We start from the raw sequence: 19,735 nt of genomic DNA, 5'->3' as shown, positions 1-19,735 counted from the left end.
CAAATGAGGAGATGCAGGTTCAGGTAACCACACAAGTGTGTTCCAAAGAAGGCAGAGTCATGGACTTACAAAGACAAAAGGCTACGAAGGTTGTCAAAAGTTGCAACTAGAGATAATCATACTAAGTGAAGTTCAGAAAGAGAAGGACATACTGTATGGTATCACTCATATATCACTTACATGGAATCTAAAATATGACAAATTGAACCTATCTGTGAAACAGAACAGGAGAAAATATTGGCAAATCGTGTATCTGCTAGTATTTAGAACATACGCTGTACTATTACAACCCAATAATACAAAGTCAAATAACCCAGTTTTAAAATGAGAAGATTAGTTAGGAAAAGGCAGATCAAAACCACTTCACACCCACTCGGATCGCCAGAATGAAAAAATAAAAAAATCCACAAGCAATAAGTGTCGGGAAAGATGTGGAGAAATTGGAACCATCAAACATTGCTATTAGGATCGTAAAATGGTGCAACCACTTTGGAAAACAGTCTGGCAGTTTCGCAAACATTTGAACATAGTTACTAGATGACCCAGTAATTCCACTTCTAAAGAGAAATGTCCCAGACAAATGAAAACATATTCACACAGAAACATGTATAGAGGTTTACAGTAGCATTATATACAGCAGTCAGAAGGTGGAAACAATCCAAATGGATGAGTAGATCAACAAAATGTACTATAGCATAAACAGAATATTATTCAGTCACAAAAAAGGATGGAGTAGTGATACATGTCACACATGGATAAACCTTGAAAACATTACACCATATCAAACTGAAAACATTACACCCTATCCAGCAAGTCAGTCACAAAAAGACTATATATTATAGGATCCATTTTCATGAGGGGTTTGGGGGTGCAGTAACTAAAGGGTACAGTGTTTCTTTTGAGGTGATGAAAATGCTCCAAGATTAACTGTGGTGATAGGTGCACATATCCGTGAATATATGAAAAACTACTGAATGTTACATTTTAAGTGGGTGTATTACACAGTATGTGAATTATAGCTCAATTAAGCAGTTATAAAAAGTAGGCAAAGACAGCACTCTTCAAAATCACTTTTTTTATTATTGCAAATATCATCACGAATGCCTATGTTTTCTTTTTTAAATTATGAAAGTATGATAACACATTTACTTGGAAGATACAAGTAACTTGGAAAATACAGAACAAGGTTACATATAGTTCCACTATACATAACTCGGCAACCAAACAACAACCAAAAATATATTATAATTATTTCTTAAGTGGATAAATTAAGATATTTGGTTAGAGTTTCAATAGTAAACACTCAAAAAATTAATAGAAGGAATATACAGAGAACACAGTAGAGCTGAAAAGCACTATGAACTAATAATTTTCACACAACAGTCGGATACAAATTCTAGTCAAGTTCCCATAAACTAGCAGACACTGGAACATATCCAGGAACATAAAAACATGCAAAATTTTCATGGTTGAAAGGATGAATGCCTTTTTTTTTTTTTTTAAAGAGCGCTGAAAACAACTGGCTTAGAGGAGAGATAAATTGGGAGTATGGGATTAAGAGAAGCACACTACCACATATAAAATAGATAAAGAGCAGTATTTTCTGTATAGTACATGGAACCATATTCAGTATCTTATAATAAACTATAACAGAGAAGAATTTTGAAAACAGAATACAGATATATAAATATATGTGTAACTGAGTCACTTTGCTATACATCTAAGACACAATATTGTAAGATCAACTTCAATAACAAGTAAATAAAATTCAAGTCAGAAAACTGGTTTGTAATGAAGTAGTAATGCAGAAATTTTAAAATTCACCTTTATACTATTATTTGGGAAACAAACGAGAACAAGCAAAAACTATAAATGAAATTGCACCATAAAAGGCAAATGCCTGGCACATCACAAGTACTAAATATTCGGTATCATGTTTCATACTTCCAGAAATCAGAAAAGACACGGCCACGCATTACAAAACAAGACATGAGAAAACAACTCACCTGGAACTTGGTTGTTTTCTCCTTCCTCTGGGGAAGGGCAGAGTCACGAGAAGACAGAGCTAGAAAAAGACATGATGAGAGAAAGCCTGTTTGGCATCTTTGTAAAAATTATAAGAAGGTGCCCCTCCTACTGAGCAAACATGGCCCCGCATGCCTTGGTGAGCCAAGTGTGGGCTGGGGTCCAGCTGCCACTAATTCACCTCGGCTGAGCACCATCACGGTCAGCAGCTGGTCCCCAGAGCACCCAGGCTGGCTGTACTATCCTGGGAAATGTGGGTAGGGAGGCAACAGAATGTATTTTGGTGCTGGATCCAAAATGCCCGAGTTCAAGTCATGGCCAGGCTACTCACTGGTCAAGTAACTTGTGCTTACATTAATTCGCCATCTGCAAGTTGAGGACTCCAACAGAGCCTACCTCTCAAGATAGTTGTGAGGATTCAACATGTGGGCAGGTGAAAAGCTGTTCTCACGTTCCCTCAGGGACCCTTCCTTTCCTGGCCACTGCACAGAAGCTGATGCTATGCTGCATGGTAAAGCCATCTTTGTCAAAGAGCTTGTGAGACACCTGAACATCAGAATGTAATCTTGAAAAGTGTAAAATTCTGAGCGCTACTTATCTGTTGCCTAGTTATTTTATATTCATAATTAAAAAAGAAAGGAACCAGGCTTCCCTGGTGGCTCAGTGGTAAAGAACCAACCTGCAATGCAGGAGAAGTGGGTTCAATCCCTGAGTAGGAAAGATCCCCTAGAAGAAGGAAATGGCAACCCACTCCAGTATTCTTCCTCAGGAAATCCCATGGACAGAGGAGCCCGGTGGGTTACAGTCCACAGAGTCGCAAAAGAGTCAGACACATCTGAGCGACTAAACAACAACAAAAAAACCCAAATCATTGCTGGTCAATTTTCTTCATGAAGCCAGTCTCTATTTCACTGTTTCTTTTAACTGCTTTTCGGGCCCCATCCCACAGTATGTGATGGAGTCTTAATTCCCTGACCAGGGAGTTAACCTGCACCCCCTGCATTGGAAGGCAGAGTCTCAACCACTGGGCCACCAGGGAAGTCCCTGTGAGTCTCTGTTTTAATAGTACTTGAGCAGCGATGACAAAAACCCAACCCATGTAGTCATTTTGGAGGTTCTGTGAGCCTCAGGGCCTGGCACATTAAATTCTCAACAACTAATGAGATGACCAACTAATGGGATGACCATTGCTCCAATTTAACAGATAGGAATGCTGAAATTCAAAGAGACCAAGATACCCGGGTGTTACAGCTGGCAAGTGGCAGTGGTTGGGAATGAATCCAGGTTTTTTGTTTTGGGATCTGCAAAAACCTCTTACGAAAATTTAAAAACGTATATGGACTTCCCTAGTGGCTCAGTGGTAAAGAACCCACCTGCCAATGCAGGAGACGCTGGTATGATCCCTGGGTCAAGAAGATTCCCTGGAGAAGAAAATGTCAATTCACTCCAGTATTCTTGCCTGGAAAATTCCATGGACAGAGGAGCCTGGTGGACTACAGTCCATGGGGTCTCAAAGAGTGGGACACAACTGAGCAACTAAACTACAGCTAAAGGGGTAGTTACTGAATCCACTTCTGACTCAAGAACCTGTGCTCTTCACCTCATCACCAGGCTGCTCTAAAGACAAGTACAGACGAGAAGCGGGGATTCTCGTGGAATCAGGAAAGGACAGTCCAGGAGTGGATTCGTTTCCTACAGTTGCTGTAGAAAATTAGTACAAACTCAGGGGCAAACAACACAAATGCATTCTCTTACAGTTCTGGAGGTTGGAAGTCGGAAGCGAGTAAGGCTAACATCAAGGTGCGTGCAGGGCTGGGTCTTCGTGGCGGCTCTGTGGAAAGCTCCGTCTCTCACCTCTTCCAGCTTGACGATGCGCGCGGTCCCTTCCGCCATCTTTAAAGCCAGGTGCCTGCTATTTTCTGACAGCCGGCCCGCCTCTTCTAAGACGCTCGTGATTACATTGGGCCCACCTGGATCATCCGAGCTCCTCTCCCCATCTCCAGACATTAATTACACCTGCAAAGTCCCTCTTGCCACATAAGGGAACATATGTACAGGTTCTTGGGGGTCAGGACATCTTTAGGGGGCACGAACTCAGTCAACCACAAAGAGTAGAGGACAGACACACGGAAAAGGGGAAAGCTCCTGCTGACATGCGATCATAACTTTGAGGTGTGTGTGTGTGTGTGGGTGTGTGTGGTTTCTGGAGCCATAACTTTGAGGGGGATGTGTGTGTGTGTAGGGGGGGGCGGTTTCCTGGAGCCATAACTTTGAGGGGTGTGTGTGTGTGTGTGGTTTCTGGAGCCATAACTTTGAGGGGTGTGTGTGTGTGTGTTTGGCTGCACCACGCAGCAGGTGGGATCTTAGTTCCCTGACCAGGGATGGAACCTGCACCCCCTGCACTGGAAGGTGGTGCCTCAACCACTGGACCACCAGGTAAGTCCCTCTTTGAGGTTTTGATAGTGACTTGCTACCTCTCTGTGCTTCACCTGGGTAAAAGGAAGAAAATCATAACCTCCTCACTAGGTCTTCAGGAGGCATAACACAGTGACTATACATGAAACATGGATCTGTGGTAGGCACGTGGTAAACATTTAGACATGTTCCCTATTCTTGTTAGTACTCATGCTCAGTCATGATCAACTCTATGTGACCCCATGGACTGTAACCCGCCGGCTCCTCTGTCCATGGGATTCCCCAGGCAAGAATACTGCAGTGGGTCACCGTGCCTTCCTGCAGGGGATCTTCCCGACCCAGGGATTGAACCTGCACCACCGGCATCTCCTGCATTGTCAGGTGGATTCTTTACCACTGAGCTATCGGGGATGCCTATTCTTGTTAGTGTCTATCCTTACTTGAAGGAGCATCCCGTTCCAATTCCTGATTTCCTCTCTCTGCCTCCAGGATCATCAGATGCCTTCTGCCTTGTATCTGGGGGCCACACAGAGATCTGGCAATTCTGGATGTTTAATTGGAAAAACTCATTGGACCAAATAAGGGTCAGTTCTGTCTGTACAACCCAGATAATCATGATGGTGTGCTCACTCACCTAGAGCCAGACATCCTGGAATGTGAAGTCAAGTGGGCCTTAGAAAGCATCACTAGGAACAAAGCTAGTGGAGGTGATGGCATTCCAGTTGAGCTATTTCAAATCCTGAAAGATGATGCTGTGAAAGTGCTGCACTCAATATGCCAGCAAATTTGGAAAACTCAGCAGTGGCCACAGGACTGGAAAAGGTCAGTTTTCATTCCAATCCCAAAGAAAGGCAATGCCAAAGAATGCTCAAACTACCGCACAATTGCCCTCATCTCACACGCTAGTAAAGTAATGCTCAAAATTCTCCAAGCCAGGATTCAGCAGTACGTGAACCGTGAACTTCCAGATGTTCAAGCTGGTTTTAGAAAAGGCAGAGGAACCAGAGATCAAATTGCCAACATCCGCTGGATCATGGAAAAAGTGACAGAGTTCCAGAAAAACATGTCTGCTTTATTGACTATGCCAAAGCCTTTGACTGTGTGGATCACAATAAACTGTGGAAAATTCTGAAAGAGATGGGAATACCAGACCACCTGACCTGCCTCTTGAGAAACCTGAATGCAGGTCAGGAAGCAACAGTTAGAACTGGACATGGAACAACATACTGGTTCCAAATAGGAAAAGGAGTACATCAAGGCTGTATATTGTCACCCTGCTTATTTAACTTATATGCAGAGTACATCATGAGAAGTGCTGGGCTGGAGGAAGCACAAGCTGGAATCAAGATTGCCGGGAGAAATATCAATCACCTCAGATATGCAGATGACACCACCCTTATGGCAGAAAGTGAAGAGGAACTCAAAAGCCTCTTGATGAAAGTGAAAGTGGAGAGTGAAAAAGTTGGCTTAAAGCTCCACATTCAGAAAACTAAGATCATGGCATCTGGTCCCGTCACTTCATGGGAATTAAATGGGGAAACAGTGTTAGTTTATTTTGGGGGGGCTCCAAAATCACTGCAGATGGTGACTGCAGCCATGAAATTAAAAGACGCTTACTCCTTGGAAGGAAAGTTATGACTAACCAAGATAGCATATTGAAAAGTAGAGATTTTACTTTGCTAACAAAGGTCCGTCTAGTCAAGGCTATGGTTTTTCCACTGGTCATGTATGGATGTGAGAGTTGGACTGTGAAGAAAGCTGAGTGCCAAAGAATTATTGCTTTTGAACTGTGGTGCTGGAGAAGACTCTTGAGAGTCCCTTGGACTGCAAGGCAATCCAACCAGTCCAACCTAAAAAGAGATCAGTCCTGGGTGTTCATTTGAAGGACTGATGCTGAAGCTGAAACTCCAATACTTTGGCCACCTGATGCGAAGAGATGACTCATTGGAAAAGACCCTGATGCTGGGAGGGATTGGGGACAGGAGGAGAAGGGGACAACAGAGGATGAGATGGCTGGATGGCATCACTGACTCGATGGACGTGAGTTTGAGTGAACTCTGGGAGTTGGTGATGGACAGGGAGGCCTGACTTGCTGCGATTCATGGGGTTGCAGAGTCGGACACGACTGAGCGACTGAATTGAACTGTTTGTGCTGTTTTGTCACAGTTTAGGGTCCCTCTAGAGGGGTTTCCTGGGCTTCTCTGGTGGCTCAGATGGTAAAGAAATCTGTGAGCAATGGAGGACACTTGGGTTCAATCTCTAGTCTGGAAAGATCCCACATGCCAAAGAGCAACTAAGCCCATATGTCACAACTATTGAGGCTGTGCTCTAGAGCCCATGCTCTGCAAACAAGAGAAGCCCAAGCACCACAACTAGAGAGTAGCCCCCACCCAACAACTGGAGAAAGCCCGCCCAACAACAAAGAGCCAGCACAGCCAAAAATAAGTAAATAAAATAAAATTTTTAAAAAAGAGAGAGAAAGCTCTTGAGAGCCTAACTTGGTGCTGCAGGCTGCCGTTGGCTTGCCTGACCACCATTCCCTCAACTCTGCCAAAAGTGTGTATGCCTCTTATTGCTTGCATTAAAAGCATGTGTGCCTGCAGAAACTAACACAACATTGCAAATCAACTATACTCCAAGCAAAATGAACACTCCATGGGAATTTTCTGGCAGTCCAGTGGTTAGGACTCTGAGCTTCCACTGGAGGGGGCACAGGTTTGATCCTGGTCAGGGAACTAAGATCCCACATGCCACATGGCAGGGCAAAAAAAAACCAAAAAACCCTACTACCAACCCCCACCCCGCCCCCAACACACACACACAAAGCATTCATGCCTGGAATATACAGAGTGGCATCTGTTTCTCTATTGAACCCTGACAAGTCAAGTACTGACCATATGCATAGAATTTCTGTCCTCTTGTGCAGGCTCTGATGAGTGAGGTCTGAACTGTTATTAAAAGCAATAAACTCAAAAAAAAAAAAAAAAGCAATAAACTCTTCACATACACATGGTTTTCTTTTCCTCATGCACCTCTGCTGAATAAAAAGGTATGAGTTTCACTTGAAGTCCTTAATATCTTTTTCATACGCCTGGAGCCTCTCATGGGTTCTGTGCATGTATATGTGCTAAGTCACTTCAGTCATGTTGGACTCTTTCAAGATCCCATGGACTGTAGCCCCCAAGTTCCTCTGTTCATGGAATTCTCCAGGCAAGAGTACTTGAGTAGGTTGCCATGCCCTCCTCCAGGGAATCTCCCTGACTCAGGGATTGAACCCACTTCCTGTGCATCTCCTGCATTGGCAGGTGGGTTCTTTACCACTAGTGCCATCGGGGAAGCTCGTGGGTTCTGAGATGGACACAAAGATCTAAATTCCAAATCAACCTTTACTCCACTCATCACCTTCATGGCTGTTTCACTCATTACACTTATAGGATTCATCTACTGAAAGAACCCTCAGATGAGTGTGAAAACTCAGCTCTACGCAATATCCTTTCCACACACACAGCACTTGTAGGGCTTCTCCTCCTCATGGACTCTAGTGAATATGAAGGTATTTGATCTCTCTGGAGCTCTTTCTACCCCTATTCACAGTAAATCCTCCATCCTGGGTGTAAACTAAGAAGACTTGAGGAATATCACTTAAACTGAATTTGGGGAAATACTTCCCTGGTGTTCCATTGGATAAGACTCCACATTTCCAATGCAAGGGCCCTGGGTTCAACTCCTGGTCAGGGAAGTAGATCCCACATGCCACAACTAAGACCTGGCATGTGTGTGTGTGCTAAGTGGCTTCGGTCATGTCTGACTCTTTGCAACCCAATGGAATATAGCCCAGCAGGCTCCTCTGTCCGTGGGATTTCTCAGGGAAGAATACTGGGATGGGTTGCCATTCCCTCCTCCATAGGATCTTCCTGACCCAGGGACTGAACCCACATCTCATGTGGCTCCTGCACTGCAGGTGGATTCTTTACTGCTGAGTCACTTGGGAAGCCCTTAGAACTGTGTACTACACCTAAACAGGTTTCCTGCCACAAAAGATCCAAAGTCTTGCAGCAGCATACCCCAAGTATCCAGTATACAACAACAACAAAAATCACTCATCATACCAAGAACCAGAACAATCAGAACTTGAATGAGAAAAAACAATTAACAGACATCAATACCAATTCAGATGTTGGGATTATCTGAAAAAGATTTGGAATTAGGTACATAATCCTCCTTTTTGTCTCAGCTAGTTTGAGTTGAGTTTCCTGTTTCTTGCAATTGAGAACATCCTAGTGGTTATAAACCACCAGGAGCTCTGAGCAGCCCACTCCAGGGTCTGGTGATGGCCCTGGATTTCTTCAGTAACATGAAATTTGAGATAGAATAGAATTAAAGTATCCAGTGTCCTGGAAGGTAAGGCCCAGAAGAAACTGTGAGAACAACAAGGTTCTACTATATAGCACAGGGAACTCTACTCAATATCTTGTAATAACCTATAGGGGAAAAGAATCTGAAAAAGAATATACCAATATATACATAAATCACTTTGCTGAACACTTGAGAGTAATACAACATTGTAAATTATATTTCAATATAACAATAGTGGAAAGCCTCCAGTAAATGTACACTTGAGTAAACTGTTCAACCAAGCAAACTTGAAAGCATCTGAGAGGTACAGAGTGGTGTTCAAAACATTCTGCCTTAATAGCTTAGTGCAGCATCTAGAATGCAGGTTTTAATGTTTCCCCCTTTTGTACACTCTTTGCCACAAAATTTTATGGAAAGAAAACCAACTTTCTCTGTTTAGTCAGGTCACCAAGGACCCAATACAAGAAAAATAATGAAACTTACACTACATATGACTGATGGTACACTGTCCAGAGAAAGTCTTAACTGGTAAGATAAAAACTTGGGTCCTTTTCTGCCTGTAAAGTGAAGCTAAGCAGGACAGAATGCAATGGAAAAAATCTAACATTCAAATTGCAGATTGCATGATTTTACATATCTTTATTAAATGATCATTTCTTTGAATTAATGTTTAAGGCCTCTTCTAAGAATCCTTTTCCTAGTACAATTTATTGTGATTAACTGGGATTGAGTGCACTAAAATTTTCAAATGTTTGTCCTATTTATAGTAGGTTTTCCTATCCTTCGAGTGATACAAATTCCAGGGCACCTGCTATGTTTGGCACTGGTGCCAGGTCATGGCTGTATAGCAGCAAACAGATTTCCTGCCCCTATGGAACGTACATTCCAGTGGACATGGATTTTGTTGTGTCCATCATTATACTTTTGCTAAAGTCCTGAGAGTACTTCTAATTGTAAAGCCTCCCCTATGTAGATTCTATTGAATGTGAAAGTTCTGATTGAAACCCACTGCACCATCCTTATAGGTTTTCACTGCTGTATATTTTCTTGAAAATTGTGACATTTTGGTCTCTGTTGGACACACCAGCCATACTCATACAAATAGGTCTCCTCATTGGAATTCAGATGACTGTAAAAAATATAGCTCCCTCTTGAATTCTTAAAATACAACATTTTATAACTAGCCCCTGCTGTGCAGGTTTTCTGATAAAAATGTCATGTCTAGGTTCTGAAGAAATTTTTATCACACTTGTACACACAAGTGTACTGGACTGATCACTACTATGGACTCTCTGATGAACCCGAAGACAAGAACTCTTGCTAAAGCCCTTACCACAGTCAAAACATTTGTAGGGTTTCTCTCCTGTATGGACCCTCCAATGAAGATGGGAGGTCTGACTGAAGCTCTTCCCACACATGCTGTACTTAAAGGGTTTCTCTCCTGTGTGGATACTCAGATGAACATGAAGGTATCAGTTCCAGATGAAGCCTTTCCCACATTCTTCACATTTCTAGGGTTTCTCCCCTGTATGGACTCTCTGATGGGCTTGAAGATGTGGGCTCCAACTGAAACCCTTCCCACACACATCACACATGTAGGGTTTCTCTCAGGTGTGGACCCACTGGTGGTCTTGAATATGTGAGTTTTGACTGAAGCCTTTCCCACACAAATCACATCTGTAGGGTTTCTCCCTCATGTGGACTCTCTGATGGGCCTGAAGATGGGAAATCTGACTGAAGTCCTTGCCACACATATCACATTTGTAGGGTTTCTCTCCTGTGTGGACTCTCTGATGGCCCTGAAGATGGAAATTCCAGCTGAAGTTCTTATCAAACACATCACATTTGTAGGGTTTCTCCCCGGTGTGGATTCTGATGGGCTTAAAGTTTTGAGGCCTTACTGGTCTTTCCCACATACCTCACATTTATGTGGTTTCTCTCCAGTGTGAACTTTTGAAGAGGACCACAGCTCTGGCTGAACATCCTGTCACATGTGTTTTATTTGGATGTTTTGTCTTGAGGGTAGGCTGTTTGATGGGCTTGAAGTTGTGATATCTTATTGAAGCCTTTACCACACAGCTCACATTTCCAAGATTTCTCTTCAGTGTTGTCCACACAGCAACTGTTGAGGTCTAACACATGACTGAAGCCCTTCCTATACTGGCCACATCTATACACATCCACCCTGGGGTGAATGGGCTCAGCAGCAGGAAGGGAGGAGTTCTGATTGAAGCACTCAGCACATACCTGACATTGTAGGGTTTCTCCCCTGGGTTGGCTCTCTGGTGGGTTTGCATATGTGAGCTCTGACTCAAGCCCTTCCCATACTCACTATACATACGGGGCTCCTCTCCTTCTTGCAGCTGCTGCTGAAGTTCAAGATCAGAGACAAGGTTGATGCCTTTTCCATTCTCATCAGAGGTCTGACCTTCTGAGTGGATGATGCTATGCTGGGATGTGTTCCTCACAAAGTCTTTTCCACAATTATTGTGGCCAAATGCCATCTTGCTTTTGGGTACTTCCTGATCACCATGTGATGAGAGATCATTCTCATGATGCAATGATCACATGGCCACAGTTTATTTTTTATGTCAATTTGCTGATACCTCAGAGAAGGCAATGGCACCCTACTCCAGTACTCTTGCCTGGAAAATGCCATGGAAGGAGGAGCCTGGTATGCTGCAGTCCATGGGGTCACTAAGAGTCAGACACGACTGAGTGACTTCCCTTTCACTTTTCACTTTTATGCATTGGAGAAGGAAATGGCAACCCACTCCAGTGTTCTTGCCTGGAGAATCCCAGGGACAGGGGAGCCTGGTCGGCTGCCGTCTATGGGGTCGCACAGAGTCGGACACGACTGAAGCGACTTAGCAGCAGCTGATACCTACTCTGATAATTCTGACTCTCTCAGATTCATTTTCATCCAGAAATCTCAGGAGGTCTGAATTTGAAGCTATTGATTGTTGACACTATTGGAACTCTTCCCTTGAAGCTTTCCCACACAGTTCTCATCTTCAGCAACCTCAGCAGATTCTCCTGCCTGCACCCAACAGGAGGAATCAATTTGTTTTAGTAATTTGGACTTGTTGATTTGTAGACCTATTATTGAGTCCTGAGTTCTGGTTAATTTATTTGTAAATTGTTTCCATATCTGCCTGCACATAAGGCCTTCATGCAAAATGTGTATTAGTCCTATTTCTTGAATTCATTTTGATTCCTGTGTCCTAGAAGGATAAAAAATTCAGAGATGAAAGTGAGGACAAGTTCAGGGATATAAGATATTTCACAGGTCGACTGTGTTGGGAGATCCTATTCAACCAATGCATTGTTCAGCTGGATTCTTAGTTTTATCATGCCTATGGAAACAAAGAAGTAATAATGGGACTCATTTAGAAGTATGCTGATGGGACTTCCCTGGTGGTCCAGTGGTTAAAACTCTGCATTCTCAATGCAGTGGGTATCAGTTCAATCTGTTGGTTGGGTAACTAAGATCCCACATGCTGCATGTCATGGCCTAAAAATAAATAAATGAATGAATAAAATTAAATTTTTAAAAAGGAACTAATATGCCGAGGCTTATAGATGAGGTCAAAAGAGAAATACAGTGCTACAGAGCATGGGATGTTCTCAGCAAAAGTGAAAAGAATATATTTGCAAAGGGAGACATCGCCTCTGTCCTGATAATGAACCCATGAGATGATAACTTTATTTTCCTTAATTTAGCCACTAAATGCACATGTTAATACATAAGCTGGGCTTCCCAGGTGGCACAGTGGGAATGAATCCTCCTGCCAGTGCAGGAGATGCAAGAGATGTGGGTTTGATCCCTGGGTTGGGAAAATCCCCTGGAGTAGGAAATGGCAACCCACTCCAGTATTCTTGCCTGGGAAATCCCATGGGCAGAGGAGCTCAGAAGGCCACGTCCATGGGGTCACAAAGAGTTGGAGATGACTGAGCACAAGCACAATACATAAGCTAGATTTGAGAGAGTTCTTCTTTATTTCAATGATGTCTGAATATATAATATTCAACTAATGAACATTATAACTGGGGAAAAAAACTAGAAAACTTATTCCCTTAGCTGACACATCTTATGGCAATAAAAAAAAATACTATGATAATTATTGCTGCTCAATTTGGCTGGATTTTCTGAAAAGCCTGAATGGCTAATATTATCTTCCAGGTTTTGTAGATATGCATCAGCATATACCAATAGATGCTGTGGTAGCTAGCACACAAAACAGCCTCAAATGATCCCTGCTTCCTAATATGAACACCCTATTGATGTCCCCTCCATAACCTATCAGGATTGGTCTGCGAAGCCAATATGATACGGTAGAAGTGCTGGTGATCACTTCCAAGATTATCCCATAAAAGACACTGTAGTTTCTGCCTTCTACTCCTTTGAGTGCAAGTACCTTGGGAAAACTAGTTCTCAAACCCAGTGGTTAAAACTCTGCATTCTCAATGCAGTGGGTATCAGTTCAATCTGTTGGTTGGGTAACTAAGATCCCACATGCTGCATGTCATGGCCTAAAAATAAATAAATGAATGAATAAAATTAAATTTTTAAAAAGGAACTAGTGTTTTGAGAACATTCAGGGAGAGGGCTGTTTGCCAATGAACTAAGGCCTCCTCTCCTGTCAAGCCAGGGTAGAAATGAGGCCTCCTGCCAACAACTCTGTGAATGACCCCATCTTGGAAGCACGTCCTTCAGGCCCATCAAGCCCTCAAAGGACTGCAGCTCTGGCAGACTTGAGATCTTATGAGATCGTGAGCGAGGCTGCTCCAGAATTTTGATGCACAGGAACTGTGATGTCTATAGTTTTAAGCTGAGAAATTTAAGAATAATTTGTCATACAGCAACAGATGACTAATTAGGTACATAGAAACTAAAGTTAGACATTCATCAGAAGATGAACTGTGTTCTGAAATAATCCTTTCATCACACCAGTTTATCCTCCACTCGTGAGCTGTCTGCAGGAGGAGCGGACAGTGAGATCCACTTAACACCACTCTCTGTGAGCTGCAAGGGCTCAGATCTGCATGGTTCTCACCTGAACACTTATCTCGGGTTTCTGGCTCCATCATCCAAAGCTGCTCTTCTCTCCCCAACTGGAGTATTATATCTAACGTGAAGGGTTGATATCCTGTGACAAAGTAACCATACATGTGTAAGGTGAATAAAAACAAAATTTTTAATTCCAATACTATGATCTTCATGCACTCTGAGCAATATTTTTCCAAATTCTGATCATGACCTGTTGTAATAAATATCTCTTCTGTTGTGATTGGGCACGCAAATAAACAGATGCACATCACTGAAACAAGTGACTGAGTCCTAACCATTATCTACTTTTTTTTAAAATAAGGATTCTACTTTTACAGCTTTGTAGATCTCAACATTTATGCGTTTTCATTTTCATATTGTACAGAAGTTTTACTTCACATGATTAAATAGATTAGCTTATTTCAACTGCCAGTTAACTTTGTTCTTTTGTTTGCTTGTTTTTTGGCTGTGTCCTGCAGCACATGGGATCTTAGTTACCTGACCAGGGGCTTGAACCTGTGCCCCCTGTACTGGAAGTACAGAGTCTCTTACCCACTGGACCACCAGGGAAGTCCCTGATTAACTACTTTTATCATATCTCCTTTCCTGTTTTTTACTCACAGTTTCTGTTGCACTATACACAGTTTCTGAAAAGCTATGCTACTTCTGTCCTAGTTCATTAAATGCAATAATGATACAATTCACTAACTGACTTTAAACCACAAGATGTTACAACTGCAATTTGAGGAAACAGACAAGGAATAAATAAGATGTCCCATAAAAAGGAGGAAATTCAGGCCCCCACATGCAAGGAAGCATTTCAAGAGCCCCAAAATCTTAACATGTTGACACCAAGGCACTCTTGAGGGTTGACAGAGTCCCTGAGCCCTCACCTATGGAGACGAGGTTCCAGAATTTCTCCAGCATCACGTCAGGGTAAGTTTCCTCTGGGCCAAGTCCAGCAGTCCCAGCTCCTCCTTGGTGAAGGTCACAGTCACCTCCTTGAAGGACTGCCTCCTACAACACCAAACACATGTAGCCTCAATCTTATGATCAGTAGAGTGTGGGGGGTAGGAAGTCACTGTTTAATGGGTATGGAATTTCACTTTGAGAAGAAGAAAAAAGTTCTGGAGATGTGTTCAACAGTGTGAATGTACTTAAAAGTACAGAACTGCACATTTAAAAATGGTTAAAACGGTAAATTTTATGCTATGTATATTTTATCACAATAAAAAAGCACATCAGGAGGTGGATGAATAACCCAATTGTGGTATATCAAGTGAAATATGCAATGAAATACAATGAAGTAATAAAAAGGAGCAAACTATTGACCTGTGTTCAAAATGAACAAATGATGCCAGACACAAAAAGAGTACATACTGTGTAATTCCATTAACATGAAACTCAAGAAATGATGAATCTAGTCTGTAGTGACATAAAGTACATCAGTTGCTGCCTATAGTCAGGCATGTGGGGTAGGGATTAACTGGGGATGAGGGAACCTTTTTGGTGATGAAAATGGTCTACATCTAGACTGAGGCAGTTGTCACATGGGTATGTTTGTCAGAATTGATCAAATACACTTATTATATGTAAATTACATGTAAATTTCACCTCAAATGATATAAAAAGACACAATTAACAAAGCAAATAGACAAACCACAGAATGGAAAAAATTACTCCCAAAATGTATATATAACAAAGGACTTGAACTCAGAAAATATAAAGAACTCCTTAATAATAAAAAGTAGAAGCCAATTTTTTAAATGGGCAAACAACTTCAGCAAGCTTTTCATAAGAGATATGACAAAGGAGAAAACCCACGAAAAAGTATTCAACATCACGAGGGAAAAAGAAATCACAGTCATGGTGAGATGTCATTCCATTCAGCTCAGTCACTCAGTCCTGTCCGACTCTTTGTGACCCCATTGATTTCAGCACGCCAGGCTTCCCTGTCCATCACCAGCTCCTGGAGCTTACTCAAACTCCTGTCCATTGCGTTGGTGATGCCATCCAACCATCTCATCCTCTGTCATCCCCTTCTCCTCCCACCTTCAATCTTTCCCAGTATCAGGGTCTTTTCCAATGAGTCAGTTCTTCACATCAGGTGGCCAAAGTACTGGAGTTTCAGCTTCAGCATCAGCCCTTCCAATGAATATTCAGGACTGATTTCCTTTAGGATTGACAGGTTGGATCTCCTTGGAGTACAAGGGGCTCTCAAGAGTGTTCTCCAACACCACAGTTCAAAAGCATTGATTCTTTGGTGCTCAGCTTTCTTTATAGTCCAACTCTCACATCCATACCAACTCTCACAATCATAGCTTTGACTAGATGGACCTTTGTTGGTAAAGTAATGTCTCTGCTTTTTAATATGCTATCTAGGTTGGTCATAGCTTTTCTTCCAAGGAGCAAGCATCTTTTAATTTCATGGCTGCATTCACCATCTGCAGTGATTTTGGAGCCCAGGAAAATAAAGTCTGTCACTGTTTCCATTGTTTTCCCATCTATTTGCCATGAAGTGATGGGACCGGATGCCATGACCTTAGTTTTCTGAATGTTGAGTTTTAAGCCAACTTTTTCACTCTCTTTCACTTTCATCAAGAAGCTCTTTAGTTCTTCTTCACTTTTGTCTGACTCTTTGTGACTTCATGGACTATACTGTTCATGGAATTTTCCAAGCCAGAATACTGGATCCCCTTCTCCAGGGGATCTTCCCAACCCAGGGATCAAACCCAGGTCTTTCACATTGCAAGCAGATTCTTTTCTAGCTGAGCCACAAGGGAAGCCTATCATTTCATTAGAATGGCTTAAAGAAACAAGATCCATAATACCAAATGACAGAAAAGAAGAAGGGCACACTGAAAATTTCATGCACCACTGCTGTGCTGTCAAATGGCACAGGTATTTTGCAAAAGAGTGTTTATTCACTTACCCTACAAATCCAGTCATTCCATTTCTAAATGTTTACCCAAGAGATATGAAAACACATCCCTAAGAAGGTCTGTGAGGCATGATCATGAGAGCAAAACAATTAAAAGCTACAAATAGGGACTTCCCTGGCAGTCCAGTAGTTAAAACTCCATGCTCCCTTGGCAGGAGGCTTGGGTTCAATCCCTGGTCAGGGAATTAAGATTCCATATGTCACAAACTATGGGCAAAAAAATAAATTAATGAATGGAATAAATAATATAGAAATAAATTATGAAATTTAAAAAATAAATACATTACAGCTACAAACAACTCAAATATCTCTTTTAAAAGGACAAACTGTGATCTATTCATAAAATGGAATATGATAAAAAGGAATGGATTACTGACACCTGCAACAACACAGCTGAATCTCAAAAACATTATGCAGGGTCAAAGAGGTACAAGAGTACATACAGTGTGATTTTGTTAATTATGTTTAATTTGAAAACAAACAAATTTAATCATATGATGACAGATCAGAACAGGAGATGCTTCCCAGTCAAAGAAACTGACTTGAAAGAGACATGAGAGAACTTTGGGGGTAATATAAGAGTTTTTATTTCTGTTTTGGATAGTGGGTTAATACAATTACACAACCTTGAAAACAGCATATACAACTGTCATTGACCCAACACTTAAGATTTGTGTAGTTTTTGTAAGTAAATTATATTCCATTTTTAAAAGCCCTAAGCAAAAGTGTTATGAATCAAAACCAAATTTATTCAGAGTTACAACAGTCTGTAGGCTTAACTGTGACTTCTGAATGGTTAAATAAAACACAGAAACCCTTCTGAGGTAATACATAAAAGAATGCTGAATCATAAAAAAACTCGATAATATTAAGTGAAAATATAAAATTGAAGTCTGTACATAGACTATGATTCTAAGTAAATAAAGGATCATAGACTATGATTTTAAGCAAATAAAGTATAGCTAACTTACAAGCAGTGTAGTAATTTGTGTTTTTCAGATTTTTTGATGTCTAAGTTTCTGTACTATTATTTGTGAAATGAAGATGACAAAATAAAAAAAATAACTAAACGCAAAAGCAAAAAATATAACCATAAAAAAGCAAGTACATGGCATACAAGGAATGTTTTCTTCCTTTATCCTTCCCATGGAAGAGAAAAAAGATAACAGAAGGGAAGAAAATAAAAGAGAAAAAAAAAACATGATAATAGAGAAAAGACTTGTGATTGTTAAAGGGTGGAAGAGGGATGCACTGAGAGTTTGGAATTAGCAGATGCAAACTACTATTCATAAGATGGATAAACAACAAGGTCCTACTGTATAGCACAGAGAACTATATTCAATAGTTCAATAGTGATAAACCATAATGGAAAAGAATTTGAATAAGAATGTGTTCATATGCATAATGCAAATACTCTGCTGTACAGTGGAAATTAACACAACACTGTAAATCAATTATGCTTCAATTTTTAAAAATGTACCTAATCTTTAAGAAAAGAGAATCTTTGCAGAAAGAGATGTAATTTTAAGAGATAAAACTCAACTCACCTGGAACTTGGTCATGCTCTGCCACCCATTCTGGGGGAAGTCAAGAGTCCTGGGAAGACATAGCGGCAAAGGAGAAAGAAGCCTTGAGACACAGGTCCAAGCCCAAGTGTCTGCTTCGTGTGAATCACCAGCCTCTCTGGCCCTTAAGCAGTAGAGCTCATACAAGAGTCCCTTGGGGCTCCCGGGGTTCAGGGCCATCATTCTCATCCTGGGTATTGGGGGAAATGAAAGGCTGTGGGATGTACTGGCTATGAGAGTGGACTCTGGGGCCAACAGGTCCCAGGTCAACCCTGGTGCTACTCCTGTGACATAAGATACTGGTTTTCCTGCCCTCAGTTCCTGACACAGGCTCCTGAAACCTTCATAATTTCCTGAATGCTAGAAGTGTGTTTTGTTTCGCCTTCATTCCATTAAAGGAGTCTTTTTATAACATTCAGATTTCAGAGACTGTTTAATGCTCTGTCTTAAGAAATTCACCCTTATTTCTAACAAGTCCATAGTTCTGATTGGCTATGTCACTTAATAGTTTCTGGTCTTGTAATGATATTTCATTGATATCAGCATCTGGTTCTATAAAAGGTATAAATACAGTTCTTGTGAATTTTCTTCCAGTAGTCAGAAGAGTCTCAATGGCACATCCTCCTCTGCCATGATGACTGAAGTAAAAAAAAAAATTTTTTTAAATACAACTGCTAGGTTTCCTTTTTTTTTTTTTTTTCATTTTAAACAAAAGTGCAATGGTCTGTCTCACTTAAATGAATACTGTAGTGGCCACAAGAGATCTGAATTTATAAGGGTGCTTTCGGGATTAAGTGAGCAAGTCCAATAGCCCTGAATAGGCAAGTCAATCCTGACAGAAAGTCAATTAGTGGTTGCCAGGGGCTGGAAGAGGGCAAGTGAGAGGTGACAGCTCAGGGGCGTGGGGTTTCTTCTGGGGGTGATGAAAATGTTCTGGAACTAGACAGTGGTGATGGTTGTACAATCCTGTGAATATACTAAAAAGTTGTATATTTTGTAAGAAAAAGTATATGTGAATTACATCTCAAGTTAAAAAATAGAAGAAAGGACTTCCCTGGTGGTTCAGTGGTTAAGACTGTGCTTTCACTGCAGAGGGCATAGGTTCAAACCCTGGTCAGGAAACTATAACCCCACAAATCACAAAGAGCAGCCTAAAAAATATTTTTTTAATAAAAAAATTTAAAAAAACAGGGGAAGAAAACAGGCTTGGCTCAGTGCTTGGCACATAACACAAGCTCTCAATAAGTAATGATATGATGATTATTTTCCCCATATAATGGAAGAGAAAGCTGAGGATTCATGCAATTACTTTACTGATAATCACAGAGCACATGACTCCAACTCTGATTCCAGGGCTGGTCTCCAGGTCTCTAATCACACAGA

The 19,735-nt window shown here is 41.4% G+C and overlaps 2 pseudogenes across 1 annotated transcript; both read right to left on the bottom strand.

The window, feature by feature from the left end:
- Positions 1 to 8,998: 8,998 nt before the first annotated feature.
- Positions 8,999 to 11,300, bottom strand: LOC104997761 (annotated as a pseudogene). Its single transcript, XR_826358.1, has 2 exons — positions 11,138 to 11,300; positions 8,999 to 10,746 (listed from the first exon to the last, which is right to left on the bottom strand). The product of XR_826358.1 is annotated as a zinc finger protein 233-like (transcript).
- Positions 11,301 to 11,626: 326 nt separating this feature from the next.
- LOC104997664 overlaps positions 11,627 to 19,735 on the bottom strand; it is a 9,930-nt pseudogene continuing 1,821 nt past the window's right edge.

This window comes from Bison bison, unplaced genomic scaffold (assembly GCF_000754665.1).
Source record: "Bison bison bison isolate TAMUID 2011002044 unplaced genomic scaffold, Bison_UMD1.0 scf7180017864313, whole genome shotgun sequence".
NCBI classification, from domain to species: domain Eukaryota; kingdom Metazoa; phylum Chordata; class Mammalia; order Artiodactyla; family Bovidae; genus Bison; species Bison bison.
Note: the sequence above shows the minus strand (reverse complement) of the source record. Positions and strands in the feature narration are given on the sequence as shown.